The following is a 16,868-nucleotide window of genomic DNA, read 5'->3' as shown; positions in this document are numbered from 1 at the left end:
TGAGTTAACAATTATATATCTATATAATTGTATATGACAGGCCATGCGTACGTACATATCTTAAACACACGAATTACATTTATCTTTTTTCTATCTTTTTTTTTTTTTTTTTTTGTATTTTTCCTTCTATTTAAATTATTTATCTCATTAATTACTTAACAAAACACAAACGTCTTACTAAAAAGGCACCTCCTCACTTACTGAGGTTTGGGGAAGTAACTGTTCCCTCTTACTTATTAAAACTCCTTTAGAAATAAAACGTACTGCAATGGCTTCCCTCGAACTGCAAACAGTGACCAATTAGGAGGCAAATTCTACGTTCTTTTCTATAGTAAAAATACTACTTACTAGAAGTCCTTAACAATTCACTTTCGATTAGGCCAAAAAAAAAAAAAAAAACCAATGGCCTTCAAATTTTGCATTCTACTTCAAAGTCCAATAGAATTATTCATAGTTGGCCGCAATCACTCGTGAGGATTGAGGTGTGTTCATTTTTTATCCTCCTATTTTAATCGATTTTCATTTAAATTTAATAATTCTTTTTATAATACTTCTTCTTTCATGATGAAATATGAAGTTATCATATATTGACTCTGTGTCCTGTACTTTTCTGTAATAAAGTGCTACTTCGATATGATCGTGATATATGCCTGTCTCAATTCAACCTTCCATCTTTTTAAATTTTGCCCCACTTTTAGAAAACGCAAGAAGAAAATTAGTATCTGTAGTGTTTCTTTTTAAAAACACACTGGTTGTGGTTATGTGCATTACATGGCTGTTAATCTTTTTATAATGCAGTATAAGACTTTGAAATTGCTAATAGGTTTTAACTTTTTCTATCGTATTTTTATTGGTATTTTTTTAATCCATTTTCTCCATCAAATATTATTTTTTTGGATTCATACTTATCTGATTTGTTAATTGTTTTTACCTTTGCCTCATTTTTTTCCTTTGTTTGCTTGAAAAGAACTTTTAATCTCCATAACATAAATAACTTCCTTTTCTTCTGCTAGCTTCTCTCAGTTGCAAGTTACCATATGTAATCCCTCTTTCCATTCGTAAAGAGTTTTTGTGTTCGTACTGCCGATTCAATATGAGGACATAAAAATCCCTTTTGAATCTTTTTTTCCCTTTTTGTGTTCTTTATCTTTTATATTTGTCTACAACATTGTTACTTTTGGTGTAATTCCTTAAAGTTCTTCAAATTGATGGTTGTCATATATCGAATGCATGGCATGAACTGTTTTTGAGATACTCTATCTTCTTTTGATCTTTCGGTTATTTGCTATTTTGAAACTTGGATATTTCTCTTTTTTAGTGAGTTACTTTTCTCTATGTATAAGACGAGTGACAAAAATAATCAAATTAGAAGAAAATTTATATATATTTGGCGTTGATTTAGGAAGAAACAGATATTTATAATTGTAAGTTACCCGACCGTGCCAAATAGAAACAAAACAAGAAAACTTAATATCTTGGTTGTAAAATGGCAAGACTTAAGAAGAAAGCTACTAATCTTTTGAATTTGGAAAAGCTCCCGAAAATTGTTATTCATCCTTTCTCCAAACTAAAACATATCTTAAATGTTTTTGGTGTAAAAAATTATGATAAATTACACAAAAAGTAAATCTATTTTCTTTTGCCTTTTCGACTTTTTGCTTTTTTGGAACTTGGATGTGTATCTCTCTCCTCTCTCTTTAGGAGAGTTAATTTTCTCTAAATAGGAGTAACATTTATTGTGTATTTTATGATGAAGTAGGGGAAATTAGAGATTTTTAGATGTAAGTATAAACAAGGTTTTTATTTTTTTATTTTAAGTAACCATAGGAGAAAGCAGGAAAAAGTTATTAAAGGAAGTAGCAGATTAATAGAATGAAAAAAAGAAAAGGAAATGAAAAAGATTACAAAGGATGGGGAGGATAACAGATTGAGTGGAAGATTATGTCTGCTAATATAGATACCAAAAAATTCACTTTTTTTTAACTTGGAGTCAAAATATGTTTACCACATGGAATCGTAGTTTTTGGTGAAATGTAGTTGTAAAAAGTGAAAAAAGTGAATTTTTTTTAAAAAATAAGTTTTTTGAGTTTTTAGTATTCCGGAATACACCCCGAAGTTGTATTCTGAATGCATGGCCAAACGCTCATTCCGAAAAGTTTAAAAAAATTCCTGAAAAAGTTTAATAATTTTTACTAAATGTCTTAGACTCTAAGGAAGGGAAAGAGAAAGACAAATGAGAATAATGAAATGAAAAAATTAATAAAAAGGAAGGGAATTGAGGGTTTTCTTTTCTCTTTTCCATCTTATTTTGGGTTTCATTACTTTTTCCTTCATAACCCTTTTTTTCTTTCCATTTACTTGAATAGAAAAATTGTTCATTGAATAAAAGTTATACAAATTTGCTGAAAACACACTGAGTTCTTAGGATACATGAATAATTATATTAACCAAGAGAACTTGTATTCATGAAGTTGAAATATTTTTTGACTAAATTTATAATAATTATTTTTTCTATTAGGTGTTTCTCCCAAACGCACGAAGCGTGGCAAATTCCCTAACAAATAAATAAAAACAAGTGCATTAATCCCTGGGTTTACTCTTTTTTTATTTTTTATTTTTTGGAGACTTGGATTTTCAAAAAGTCATCGGAGTTTTCTGCCTTTTTTTCCTTTACGAAAGACCTGTTGGGCCAACTAGTCTTTGTACTTTCTTTATTTATCTTGTCTTCAAAGTAGTGAAAAATAAACAAGTGCTCTGCCAGACGTGTGGGACTGAGTCAAATTTCGTGGAATAAATTCAAAATTGTTATGAACTATTTTACAAGCGATATTCTGAATGTATTATTGCCAGAATTATACCACTAAGACATTGTTGAGCAAATGTTAACTCTATTAATCTTAGTTTACATTCCAATAGATTTTAATATAGCGAAATGATGCGACGATCAAATGTTGTATGTTGTGGATTTATATAAAAATACTTCTATAAATATGAGCTTTGTCACATTTAGCTGACATCCATCAACAAATAAATACACCCTCCTCCTTCATAAAGCCTATTAAATATTTCTCTTATTTATTTCCAATTTATATAGCTTTATAACACGTTATCAAGATCGTTTCATCACTAAAGCTTCGATCCAAGATCCAAAATTGACGAGTTGTTCTATATGCTATTGACTGTACTTTCTTCCACGGTAAAGCCTTGCTTTAAAGAATATTTGAACTTGAATTATAATTTATTGTCGTCTTGCTGTAAGTATTTTTCTATCGCCTAAATTTATTGTTGTATACCTCAAATCAAATACCTCAAATCAAATCTAGTAGAGATTATTGCTTATATTGTTACAAGTCAAGCAATTCAATATTTTTCCATAATCATGTAGAATTAGCAAGCAATATATGGCCACTAGTAGTGGCGATATTTCATAATTAAGTATGTTATGGCTAAAATATATTTATGCTTATAACCACCAGAAGTGGTAATATTTCCATACGCTTATTGTGATTACAACCGGAGATATATTAGAGAAAATTCTCTATATCATATATATATATGTCTCGATTTGCTCCTGAACTAGTAATATCTTAAAAGAGGTTCGAAGCTATCACAATTTAATATGTTTAAGGGAAGTTTAGATAATTATATTTTATTCTTGAAGAATGAAAACTTTTTATAAATGTTGCATGTCTGATTCATTCACGAAGTGAAAGTGAGAGTATGTAGTAAAGTCACATAAATATGAACGTGCATTTGGTTGTAGAAAAATATACGATTCATCACTTTGTAGGTTAGAATAATTGAAGAAATATTTTGAATATTCTATACTCCCGAAGTAGTAAACTCAGAAATTTGCTCCCCAAGTAGCAAATTCAGAAATTTGCTCCTGAAGTAGCTAAATTTGAACTCTACTCCCGAAGTAGTAGAACTTGAACTCTACTCCCGAACTAGTAGACCTCTACTCCTGAAGTATTAGAACTTTAAACTCTACCCCAAAATAGTAGGACTCTGAAATCTACTCCCGAAGTAGTAGAATTCTGAAATTTACTCTTAAAGTAGTAAATAACTCCAAGATTTACTCCTGAAGTAGTAAGACCTTGAAATTTACTCTTGAAGTAATAAACATTTAAACTTTACTCCTACAGTAAAACTTTAAACTTTACTCCTGAAGCAGAAAGAATTGGCAAAATATCCAAGAAATACTTTGAAGTAATGTCTTCTTGTGCTTGAGCAAAATAACGAGCTATTGATGAACGTCGTATTGCAAGCACATTTAAATAACCAGGATTCATTTCCCGAAGTGAATGAAGAAATACCACAACCTATCTCCTGAAGAAATAAAATACAAGGAATATATATTTTATTTGTGTGGTATGAAATTAAGACATTGCAGCACGTACCTATCATACGTAAAAACATATTAAATAGTTTTATCAAAGGATCATTCTAAGGCAAAAGGGAACAAAATAGAATGCTTTCTACTATAACCACATTGATATATTATGGTTAGTTGTTATTGATTTCCTTGAAGGAAATAAACATTAATGTATCTCTTCCTGAAGGATGTGATTATTATGTGCTTGTCGCTTTGATACAAAATATTCAGATGTTAATGGATAATCTCTTTGAAGGAGATATTTGAAATACAGAAGTTTCGAGCTTAACGTTTACTTTCATAATTTACAGTTTAAAATTGTGTTTAAATTTCCATTTGATTACTGTTTTCCTTCATGATACAGGTAGTGTCTAGCCAAATTTTCTTTCGTGATACCAGAAGTATCTAAAAATATTTGGTAGTGAAAACTAATGATCAAGGGCTCTAGAAGAGCTAATTGTTTATTTATAAGTATTATGACACCAACAGTTTCCAAATAGTATTTGATTATGGTAAATAAATTAAAGTCTCTTGAAGAGGATATATATGATAGCACCATTTATCCCAGATCGATTCGTTAAGATCGGAACACAGATTATAGTAAACCTGAAGTTTACTAGCAATAAAAATGGTTATCATATTGGGACTACAAATGATTGGAAAATTGAATATCTTTAAGTTATTGCGGGTAAGAAATGTGTATATGAAATGTTACCCGAGCATGATGGATCACATGTCACAATAAACCAGAAGTTTATTGATTTACAATCTCATGCAATAACAAACTAGAAGTTATTAAAAAAATAAATAGCACTCGTCATGGTAAACTTGAAGTTTACGGATACAAAGAATTTTATCAGTTGACAAGACCATTTTGGTTGTCCTAATTTAAATCTGATGTGCTAATTGAGTATTCGAAACATATTGAACAACTAGAAAATTCTTCAAGAATTTGTTTGTGTTGCTTGTTCTCATGATAAGTTGATTACACCACCTAATGTTGGGACTGAATCCCCTAAAATTTTGAAAAATATAAAAGGTGAATATAGGCCCCTTCACCTGCAATGTGATGTCCTAAATAGATGCATCTATGAGACGGTTACATGTACGTTTATTGTCAACTGGCAGTTTGACATTTACGAAGTTGCTTGCTCAAAATAATTGAGTTGGAAGCACAATTTCCAGATTATGTAATCAAGATAATTCATCTTGACAATGCTAGTTTATATGTAAATTGGTTTGGCATTGGATGCCTCCATAACATAGCTAAACCATTGCTTATGAGAACAGAGCTTCAGATCTTTGTCTAAGATATGATATATTGCATACAACAACACTTGTATGCTTCTACCAATAAATATGATAAATTCTCCCCTCATAATTGGTTCAGGGTTAGGAACTAGATATTTCCATCTTATAGCTTTTGATGTGCGGTATATGATTAATTGATATACCATGATGCAAACAGATGGTTTTCCCAAAGAAAATGGAGATATGTGTTAATTTTTTTAACATAAGGGGGAGAGAATGTGCAAAGAAAGAAATATGTTGTGAATTATCATCAGTATGATCCTCAGATAATTCAAGTCAAAAGCTGGAAGCTTTTTGCTTTAACCCAACTATTTCATATTTCATCGCGCAAATGCTCCTAATGTCCTTGAAGGACAGAGTCTACAGCATGCATGGAGCATGGTAGACCAATCAGTTCCAAATGTAATAATCCTTGAAAAAGAGGAGGAGCAAATGATCAAAATGATCATAATAAGGAGGCAATAGGCTCTTGAATATAACTGAAGCTCTTGAAGAGTTTCCAAAAGCAGTAGATTACTAGCAAAAGAGTGAGTAGAAAATTGAATAGAGTCTGAAGTACCATATCTTTCTGCAATTGATGCATTTATATATCTTGCTATAGCTACGAGCATGATCGAATTTCACTCTTACATAGAGATATTGAAACATGATCAATTGCATCTTGCAAATGAAAGCCCCAACATGAATGTGTTTATCCTAACACATATTGTCAAGCTTTTGTATACAAGTTATTCATATGATCGACGTAAATGTTTGATCCAAACATGTTATTTATGCCTATGAGGGGTTACTGTCATATCATGTTTCACATGACAAGATAACAACTAATTTATAAAGGAAGCCAGGAATGGTCTTGATGTGGTTTCAATAATATTATATGACAACGATGCAACTCTATCAAGAGATGGTGGCATAGGCGATCAACTAGTTCGTTCAAATGATGATTTGACAGATTTGATCATAAAGGTACTGCTAACCTCAACATACAATAAGTTGATATTCAAGATCAGAGTACATCATCGTCAAGAATCTAGCAATGCTTTAATCAGGGGGAGTAAAATACGCGTTGCACTCTTTTTTCCTAACTAAGATTTTGTCCCATTGGATTTTCCTGGTAAGATTTTTAATGAGGCAACTGGAAATGCGTATCAGTAGATATGTGTACTCTTTTTCCTTCACTAGGATTTTTCCCACTGGATTTTTCCTAGTAAGGTTTTAATGAGGCACATTATCTATTAATAAAACATCCAAGGGGAGTGTTATGAACTATTTTACAAGTTGATATTTGGATATATTATTAAGTGTAAATTATACCACTTGCACATTAAGTGATAAATTCAACTTGCATGCATCTTAGTTGTATCTTAGTTGTATTTTAGTTGTAGCAAGTTGTATGGGACCCACTTGCACAAGTTGTATGTTGTAGATTGAGAGGCAAAATACTTCTATAAATATGAGCTTTGCCTTCTCATTTGAAATATCCATCAACAAGTGAAATACAATCTCTCCCTCCTCTCTGTAAAGCTATTGGTTTGCTTCTCTTATTTATTTCCAATTTATATAGTTTTATAACAAAAAGTTTGTTTTCTCTTTTCTCACTTTTTGTGTCTCTTGTCTTTTTCTCTTTAATTTGTTCTTTAAACAAATACAAAGTTAAATATTTTTATTTATTGGGTCTAGAATGAGTTATATATACATATTAAGTGAATTTTTAAGATAAATACAGATTATAGACAAAGCTATTAGATTCTACTGAACTCGTAAATTTTATTGTAGCTCTGCTACTGTCACCATCCTCGCCTCCAACTCCACCCTGCCCCCACCAACTTTCTTGGTGGGAGTAAGTAAAACAATACATGATACTTCATGCTGATTATTTCCTTCTCATCCCGAACACCCGGCTTAACCCCGTCACCCTTGCACTCGGCTCCTACCCTACCCATAGTATTTGCCTAGATTACAAGTATATAAACATATATGCTATAATACAGTCAAATTTCTCTATAATTGTCATTCATTATAACAACATTTCACAATAACGGCCTGATTCTCTCCATAACCGATTTTTCATGTAATTTTACTTTTCTATTGTAGCATTCTACCTATAACAACAGTTACATTCATTATAGCAGTATGCCCTTTGTAAAATTACCTCTCAATAATAGTTATACTCAAATATTGTATAATAATATTTTGTAAAAAATATATTATGTATAAAAATAAAATATTAAAATATTTATGGTAATCATCAAGAGAAAGCTATTGAATTCCTTTTTATTGAAAGTTTGGACAAAAATTTTCGTCAATTCAAGCGTCGTATTATCATTAAGAGATTGGAATTTACGAAACAACCTACAATTGTAGAATTCTTACATCAAACTTGAAATATTTAAGTTTTTAATTAACTTTAATACATATTTTTCTTAGATTTTAATTCTTTATCAGTACAGTACAATTAGTTATGAAAATCTGTATAAGATATGAAAATATCAAAATCAATTGAGATTTTAAAGTTAACAAGTATTTTGTTTTCGTTTATAACATAAAAAGTACAGAATAATTTTTTTTTGTGAAATTTTGTTTATAACAGCTAAATGAAATTCAAACATCAAATGTTAGTATATATACATAACATCATCTCACTATAGTAGCCATCAAATTTTCGGATAAATACTGCCATTATAGAAAGTTTTGACTGTAATTCTTGCTTGCTTACCAAATCCTAACAAATAAGTAAGAAAAACATTTATTTCTCTAAATAATAATGTTTGTGAAAAATATTTTTCTTTGCATCTAGCCCCCTTTTAACAGTGTGAAGGACATGTTCCACGCGTTTTCAGTGGGGGCCACCATCTAACTTGTCTATTACGGGCAAGGAATAAAATAACAAACAAAATGATGTTCAAATTACTAGTGTGAATCATTGACCCCAAGTCTTTAAAGAACTAGAAAACCACATGACTTGTTGAGAATAAATACCTTTTTAAAAAACCACAAAGTTAACCCCAAGAATACAGAACCCTTCTAAAAAAAATTGTTCACTCTCTCCTCTCTACTCTCATTTACAACTTCATTTTTTTTTCCCCATCTTTGATTCTTATGAAACATCAGTAGTTCTTCGTCACGCTGCAAAATCGTGCGTTCAACTAAATTTGTTAAGGCCAAATTTGGATTCGTCTCTCTGACTTTTCAGCATGGCTTATTATGATTTCTCTTCCTCCAGAAACTCATGCGCTTGTCGTTGCGTCACATTCATAATGAGTTTAGGGGTCCTAGCTCTGATCCTCTGGCTAAGGGTGTGTTCGGTATGGAGGAAAATATTTTCCAAGGAAAACATTTTCCTAAAAAATGTGTTATTGAAAAATAAGTGAATTTCTACTTATTATCTCATGTTCGGTTGGATAGTGAAAAATAAGTGAATTTCTGATAAGAGCAATGTATATAGGTTTTTCTGCTCGTGCTCTGTCAAATTATAGTAAAGTTTAAGATATTGTCCATAGAGATTGGAACCGCCTATGCTACAAATTTGTATTATCTTTCTTACTATTTGAGAGAATCAAATTGATGAAATGAGAGTTCTTTAAAAGTCTTAAAATTAAAATAACAAAGTCAGAAATATTTTTGAATTTTTTCTAATAAAAGGATGTTGCGATACTTTGAATTGGCAAGATAAAATAATTATAATAAAATCAAAAGTTTATTATTTATTTCTCTGTTTAATGATATGATCACTTATTTCTAATATAACCAAATCATATTAAAGTAACCAATTAGAAACACCTCTATTGATTAGTGTAGTTTTTCAATTAATAGTGAAACAAAGACCCTTTTTAAAGAATGATTGCTTAGATCTAATTCAACCACTCCACGTAACGATTTTATATTAATAGCACCACTCTCGCTTATACTATCAATATATTGTAAGTTAGCAACACTAAATAATAATTGATTAATAAAACCTCTTTCGATTAGTTTAGTTAACCATTTAAAGTAATGGCTTCAAACAAGAATTATCTTAGTTGAGTGCACCAAGTGAACAAAAGCCTCTTCGATTAGCCTTTGCTAAATCAATAAACTTATTTGATTCAATCCCTCAGTGAGAATAGAACTGAAGAGACAAGATAAAGATCCCTCAAATCGATAAACTATTTGAGTTAATCCCTCCGTGAGAATAAGACTGAAATAAATAAGATAAAGATTATTCAAATCAATAAGCTTGTTTAAATCATTCTCTTCTCCCGAATAAGAAATAAAATAACAAGATTTAGTTATACCCAATAACTGATATAATTAATACCAAATACGTACCTTGGTGCATAAAGATGATAAAGAGAAAATTATAAGAAGATAATAAAATTAAAATGTTTATAATAATACTTTATCAAGCTTCATATAGTATCCCAACTAAAGAAAATTACTCCATTATGGATTAAGAAAAACTAAATAGAAAATTAAAAGACTAAAAGTATTTTTTCTAAAAGAAAGAGACGGGAGAGACCAAGACTGGTTCTTGCTCTTCTTACAATTGGATGATCTTTAAGACAAAAGAACTCTCTACTTATAGCAACAAGAAGGCCCCTTTGATTGCTTCTGCTTTGCCCAAAGTAAGTGAGATTATTTTGGCCAAAGTAAATGAGATTACTTTGGGCAAAGTGACTTCCGTTCTTCATTTCTCACATCATATTGGCAAGATGACATGCTCCATTTTGGCCAAAGTAGCTTCTTCCTATTTTCATTGTTTTTTAGCTTCTTCTTTTCTCCTTTTTCATGTGTTCTTTTTCCTACAAGATTTATTAGAAAAATACGAAAATTGGATATAATTATTCATGTTTTAATTTGAAATCTTATTTTTATATACTGAAATTACATGAATAATTTATATCCGTCAATTTCTTATTTATTTTCTCATGTTCGGTTAGTTGGTAGAAAATATTTTTGAAAAAATACCATCTATGCCCCACCAACCCCACCACCCCAACCCCCACACCCACCCACCTTCACCCCCAACCAAATCCCAACCCCACTCCCACCCTCCACCCCCAACCAACCACCACCCTCCAACCATTTTATCTTCACACACCCCTACCCCACACCACTACCCAACCCCGTCGCTCTATCCAACCCTCCCACCCACCTACCCTTCCCAAATTTTCTATTACATATATTTTATTTAACTTTATAACAATGGGAAATTTTTTCTTATCCAGCCCTCCACCACCCACTCCATAGCAAATCTAACCACGCGAACTTTTCATTTTTATAAAAATTTAATAAGGGTAAAACTAAATATGAAGCAAAAAATTTGGGAAGAGATAAGGGGTGCGGGCAGGTGGGGGGGGGGGGATGTCGTAGAAAATCAAAATAAAAAAAATAAAAAAAACTCTCCAAAACTTTTTTTTTAAAATAATTTTTTTGGAAGGGGTGTTGGGGCTAGGTGGGAGGGGGGTGGGGAATATTTTTTGGAGGGGAATAGGGGTGGGTGATGTTGTCGGTGAGTTTGGGAGTGGTTGGAGTTTGATGGTTGGGGGGTGTGTTAGGTGGTGGTAGGGTGGCTGGTGAAATGCCAATCGTGGACTTGTTTTTCCTACTTTGATTAGGAAAGTCATTTTTTCCATTTTTACGGAACTTGTTTTCCTAAATAAAATGTTTTCCAAAAATTTTGACCAAATAAACATGAAAAAATTGGAAAATATTTTTCAGAAAATGTTTTCCTCCATTACGAACACACCCTAAGTCTTTGTACCACAAAGCCCAAATGTTCCATCGGAGATGTTTACGCACGAGGCCTCGACAAATCGGTCAACTCCAACAACAACGCGAGACAAAAATCTGTCGTTTCAACTCAATCTGAAGAATGCAATGAAGGATATGTTAGGATATACTATTAACCATGCGGTTTATTTATAGTATTATGTTTTATGTTTATTCTTTATGGAACAATAGTTTATTTATTTATTCAATTCAATAAAGTCTTATTTTAAATAGATCATTTGTTCATATGTGTGTCCATTACTTATATAATAGACAATTTAGTGTATGGAGCATTAGCTCATGCGCGGATGATTAAATTGTTGGTTCTTATAAGTTATAAAGTTATGTTCACAATCAAAGATAAAAAAGGACAAAATATCTGGATGATTGTAGCACAAGATTAAAATATAATCTATCTTGGTTAATGGAATGAGCTTACTCCAACTTCTTGTGCTAGTACATTTTGTGCGGACCAAGTAGAGATAAGCGTTTTTGTACTGAATATATAAAAACAACCTCTCTAGCTCACTAAATGTACTTATACTCTTAATCTTGATATGATTATTATGATCAATGTGATTTGTTCATTATTTTGATTTTTTAAAAGGTACGACCTAATTGCGGGTCTATGTATTCCTGGTAAATTCGATAATGGAAAAAACATTTTTGAAATAATAATTAGTTGATAGAATCCAATGTCTCGACTTTGAGATTGATGGTACCCCTTTATGGATGCTTATAAGTCTCATGTGAAAACCCTGTAGGTGAATTTTTTTTATCTGTCACAAGATATAAGTTAAGAGGAAATATAAAGGATTCAATTAGTCAATGAACTAAATTGTCAATAATTTAATTTAATTGATTGGTATATGTAATCTTAACATGAGGAGTTAAATAAGTTTTAATGTATGATTTCGAAATTGAACTGAGGAGTGCAGTTACAATTTTTTAGTGGTATAATTGTAATTTATTGTGATATGATTAATTCTCTCATATTCCAAATTAATATCACAACAGGAAGCCTCATTATTAAAATCTGTGGTCCCTACTATGCCTGAATATTCTAGAACAAGGAAAAATAATATTCTTGATGGGCAAGGAAAAGCCACACGTATTTGGCTTGGGTTTTACACCCAAAACGTGGCTATATAAGCATAGCTTTTCAACCCTAAATCTCAAACTTTTCCTAGCCGCAATACTCACCACTCGGGTATTCTAGTTCTAAGAATATTTAGGATACATAGTGGAAGATCGTGAACCGGATGCTGTTACCGTGAAAGATCCGTGTAAAGTTTCGAGGTTAGTATCTCGTTTATGATTTATGTTGTCTAGATTACATGTAAGTTTGATCTTGGTTGTTTGCTTCCCCTGCATATATGCCTGTAATCCATCAATTGGCATCAAGAGTCATCTTACATCTAACTAAATAATGTAATACTTCATGAACATAAACCCTAGTATCGATGTGTTTTTCAATGCATGTTTGCCATGTTAGTTTCTGAAAAACAATGTTGTTTTATGAAAAACGAGATTGATTATATTGTTTATGATTTCTGGAATCATGAATATTATTAAATAAGTATAATATGTGATATGATTGAATCTGAAATATTAGGAAACCCTAAAACGTTAAAAACTGATTTTACCGATTGGTCATGGTTTCAGAATTCTGAATTTTTTAACGAACTCCGATTGACCCGAATAGGGCTAGGTTATCAAGAATATGACTCAATGGCCAATTAATTGAATTTATTCATGGCCTATCCAAAGAGCCCACTTACCACAACAATAAGATGCAAACGGGTCATTCGCACATATGCCCCAAATTTATGCCTATTTTTAATTTTCATTCCCATAAACAAATAATTTTTTCGGGGGACATGTTTTAGCATCATAATATCTATGCTTTACGTTCGCGACCTAAAACTGGCGCTCGCTACGCATATATGTTTCGATCGCTAAGGCAAAAATTAAAGACCAGCCCATTTGAAGACAAAACCTTGCAATTTCTAAAATGAAATAGGGAGGAAATGAGTTAAGACTCTTGCCTTTGGGTAGGACTTGGGAAAACATATCCCTGAACCTTTTTTTTTTTTCCAGATTTAACTTATATATTCTAATATTGTATAAAAAGTGACACGAGTATCATTGTATTTTAATACGTTATTACAAGTAATGTGCCTTATTTTTACATTGCTAATTCTACTTTTTATGAAGGATAACTTATGTAATTACTTAAGAATCTTCCCATGGAGCATTTGGGATTTGTGGTGCGTAGACTTAATACATGATTTGGTTGAAACTTGACGAAAAAAAAAAGTATTTTAGGTTAAAGTTGTTTAATTTTATTTTCTCGAATGAATTTCAATTTAAAAAACAAAAAGTTGAAAGTTTATGCGTGAATATTTCACTTGAAATACTCCTCAAATCTGTTATGTAGACTTCATCAAGAGCTACAACGCCTCTAACCTTGCTATGAATTAGAGGTTATATTGCTAAGGCGCGCCAATAACTCGGGATAGTCCGATATATTGAGAGAAGTTCAGAAAATTAGAAACACTGTTGATGAATTAAGAATGAACAATGAACTAGTGGAATTCATAGAACCGCCATCAATTTGCCTTCAAAGAGAAATGTTGGTTTATATCATAGATGTTATTTCCCAGAAAAAAACATATTAAGAAGATATCAAGGTGAAACTAGAGTGGAAGTGAGTTAACAATCTATATATCTATATAATCGTTGCGATTGTGCCGCCCCTAGCGACGCGGGACATCCTCTAAAACACATGAGTTGGTACTATCTTCTTTTCTTTTTTTTTTTTTTTTTTTTTTGTATTTTTCCTTCTATGTAAATTATTTCTCTCATTAATCTATATCTATATATTATTAAAAGCATAGGAAGAAGCCCCCACATTAAGCCAAGTGGCATAACCTTAGAACGACAAGTGGCACTTTTTAGGACAAAGCTCCAAAAGATTTGGAGTTTGAAAATATTAAAACAAAAAGTTGAAATTTACAGTTTTATAAAATTAGTTAGTTAAAAATTAATGTGCTAAGCTAATGATGTGGTCGACAATTGCGGCATTTCTAATTATATTAGATTAGACGTGGAAGTTGGCCAGTTGGCTTCTTCTTTTTTACTTTGATTTTAAATTTGAATTAATCATAGTCCAAATCCTAATCGGTTGAGTAAGTGATACTAATTTTTTCGCATATTTTGGTTGTTCTTTAAATGATTTTTTAATGTAATAAAAGTAATGATAATGGTCCAAGAATTCGATGTTATACGGTGTTAATATATGATGAGAGATATCTCATTTTATAAAAATGTCAGTAGAGAAAGTAATCAAAAGCAAAACAACGCATAATGATGATATTAAGAAATTTACGAAAAGCATATCAAACTTGAGGATCAAAGGTAATAACATTTAAATTCTTCATGCTAAATAAAGGACCACATTTTTTTATTTTTAAAAAGAAAGGATAATCAATAAGATTCACCATTTTAGATGCAAAGATCACGTAAAATCTTAATAGATAAATTAATCATAAATATTAAAGAATATTAATCATGTCAAATTGTAATTTAAATATTCCCAGAAATAAATACAAAGTTGAACAATGAAGGAATTAACATTATAAAAATAAATTAAAATTCTCATGTAGGTAAAATTAAAACCAACACGTAACTTGTTAATTTCACATTCTCCACCAAAACGGTGGTTGCCAGTTTTAAAACTGCTGCGCAAAGAAGTAGTGGAAGCAGATATGCTTTCAATTTTACAACAATGTGGTGGGTTTCTCTTAGCGCAGTGAAGGTCTTTGGTAATATGCCTTAAACAACTTAAATAAGATATTTATGGAGAGTTGAACTCAACATTTTTGGTATCTTTTGCTACAGGGTGTTCAGTTTTTTTTTTTTTTTTTTTTTTTTTTTTTGACAAAAGAGCAATATCGTTTTCCATCTTTCTCGATTGTATGTGAATTAATTCTGGGTTCTATGTAATTTTCTCTCTACTTTCTTGGTGAGCATATAAATATTTGGTTCTATCTTTTAGAGATTATATTTACGTTTTGTTCTTTGTTTTTCTTTTTTTTAGTTTTCTGCAACATTCATGTGGAATGATAATGACATTTAGTTGAACTTTGTAGCAGTCAAGAGAGATTAGCTTCACCTTCAAGAGTTGGTAGTTTCGTATTTACAAATTTTAGATAATGAAGTTGAGGAATGTGTTTCTTTTGTTGTTACTTTAATGATGTGCTTGTGTCTTGATGGTTTATAATAGTGTTTCTTATAAGGGAGTATTAGCTAGCTTTAGTAAAATTGTCAGTTGACACTTCCACTATCACGACTGCTAATCCTGACTGTGTACCAACATAAGTCTCAATACGGTATGCTATTTTTGCTGATGTGTGTTTCTGGATTTAATATAATTGTGTTATTCATCGAAAATAGTATCCCATTTCCTTATTACATCATCTTTTTATCTATAGTCTTTGTTTCAGCAGTAAAATAATGAATTTCGCTATTCTTTTTCTTTTTACATGAGACCAAATCTATTCATTAATATTAGGGGACTAATTAGGCCAAATTTAGAACTGAAATGAACTTAATCTCTAGAAATAAAAATGCATTCTTCAACAACAAGAATCTTCAATTTTTAGAAAACGTCTTTAAGTCGCATTTATATTCATCCAATTACCCGACGTTGGTATTCATTTCCTTTCTATTTTGAGAACTAATACAAAGCTTTGAGACCTCTTTTGTCATTCAAGCAACTTATTTGTTCACCTTTGTTGATAATAATTATATCCTTGCAGTAAGGATGTTGAATGACGAGCATTCTAATTACAAAAACAAAAACAAAAAAGGATCCATGCTAACAACTGTTTCATCTTTTACTTTGCAAATTATACCGTGCCCATGAACATATTAAAGATGTTTAAATCCTGTATTCTGTTGTTTATCGGTTTGTAGATATTGGATGAACATATTAAAGATGTTTAAATAATGTTCTGCTGTTTACCGGTTTGTAGATATTGGTGCTGTTGATATGCCAAAATACTGCTAGCGCTATTCTGCTACTTTGCCTACTGTGTTCTTTCACTAAACCTTCAAGATCGTTCTTTTCTTACACCCTTCAACCCATATTTTTTGTGGGTATTCAATCAAAATTATAAGCACCATATTAAAAGTTCACATCTATATGTCATTATAGTGCTGAGGAGGTCGAAAATGGGTAGAAAGGAGTTTGGTATTGAAACTCTGCTGTTATGATGGAACTACAGCAGCAAGATAGCAATGGCTGAGAAGTACATGAAGTAGAAGGACCCAAAACAACCAGTTGGGGTTAGAGTTAAAGATCTTTTTCGTCTAATGCCTTGAAGAAGAGATAGGCCAGATCATTCAGATTGATAGGATCAATACA

This window comes from Lycium ferocissimum, chromosome 10, assembly GCF_029784015.1.
Source record: "Lycium ferocissimum isolate CSIRO_LF1 chromosome 10, AGI_CSIRO_Lferr_CH_V1, whole genome shotgun sequence".
NCBI classification, from domain to species: Eukaryota; Viridiplantae; Streptophyta; class Magnoliopsida; order Solanales; family Solanaceae; genus Lycium; species Lycium ferocissimum.
The sequence above is the reverse complement of the archived record's forward strand: the minus strand, read 5'-3'. Positions refer to the sequence as shown.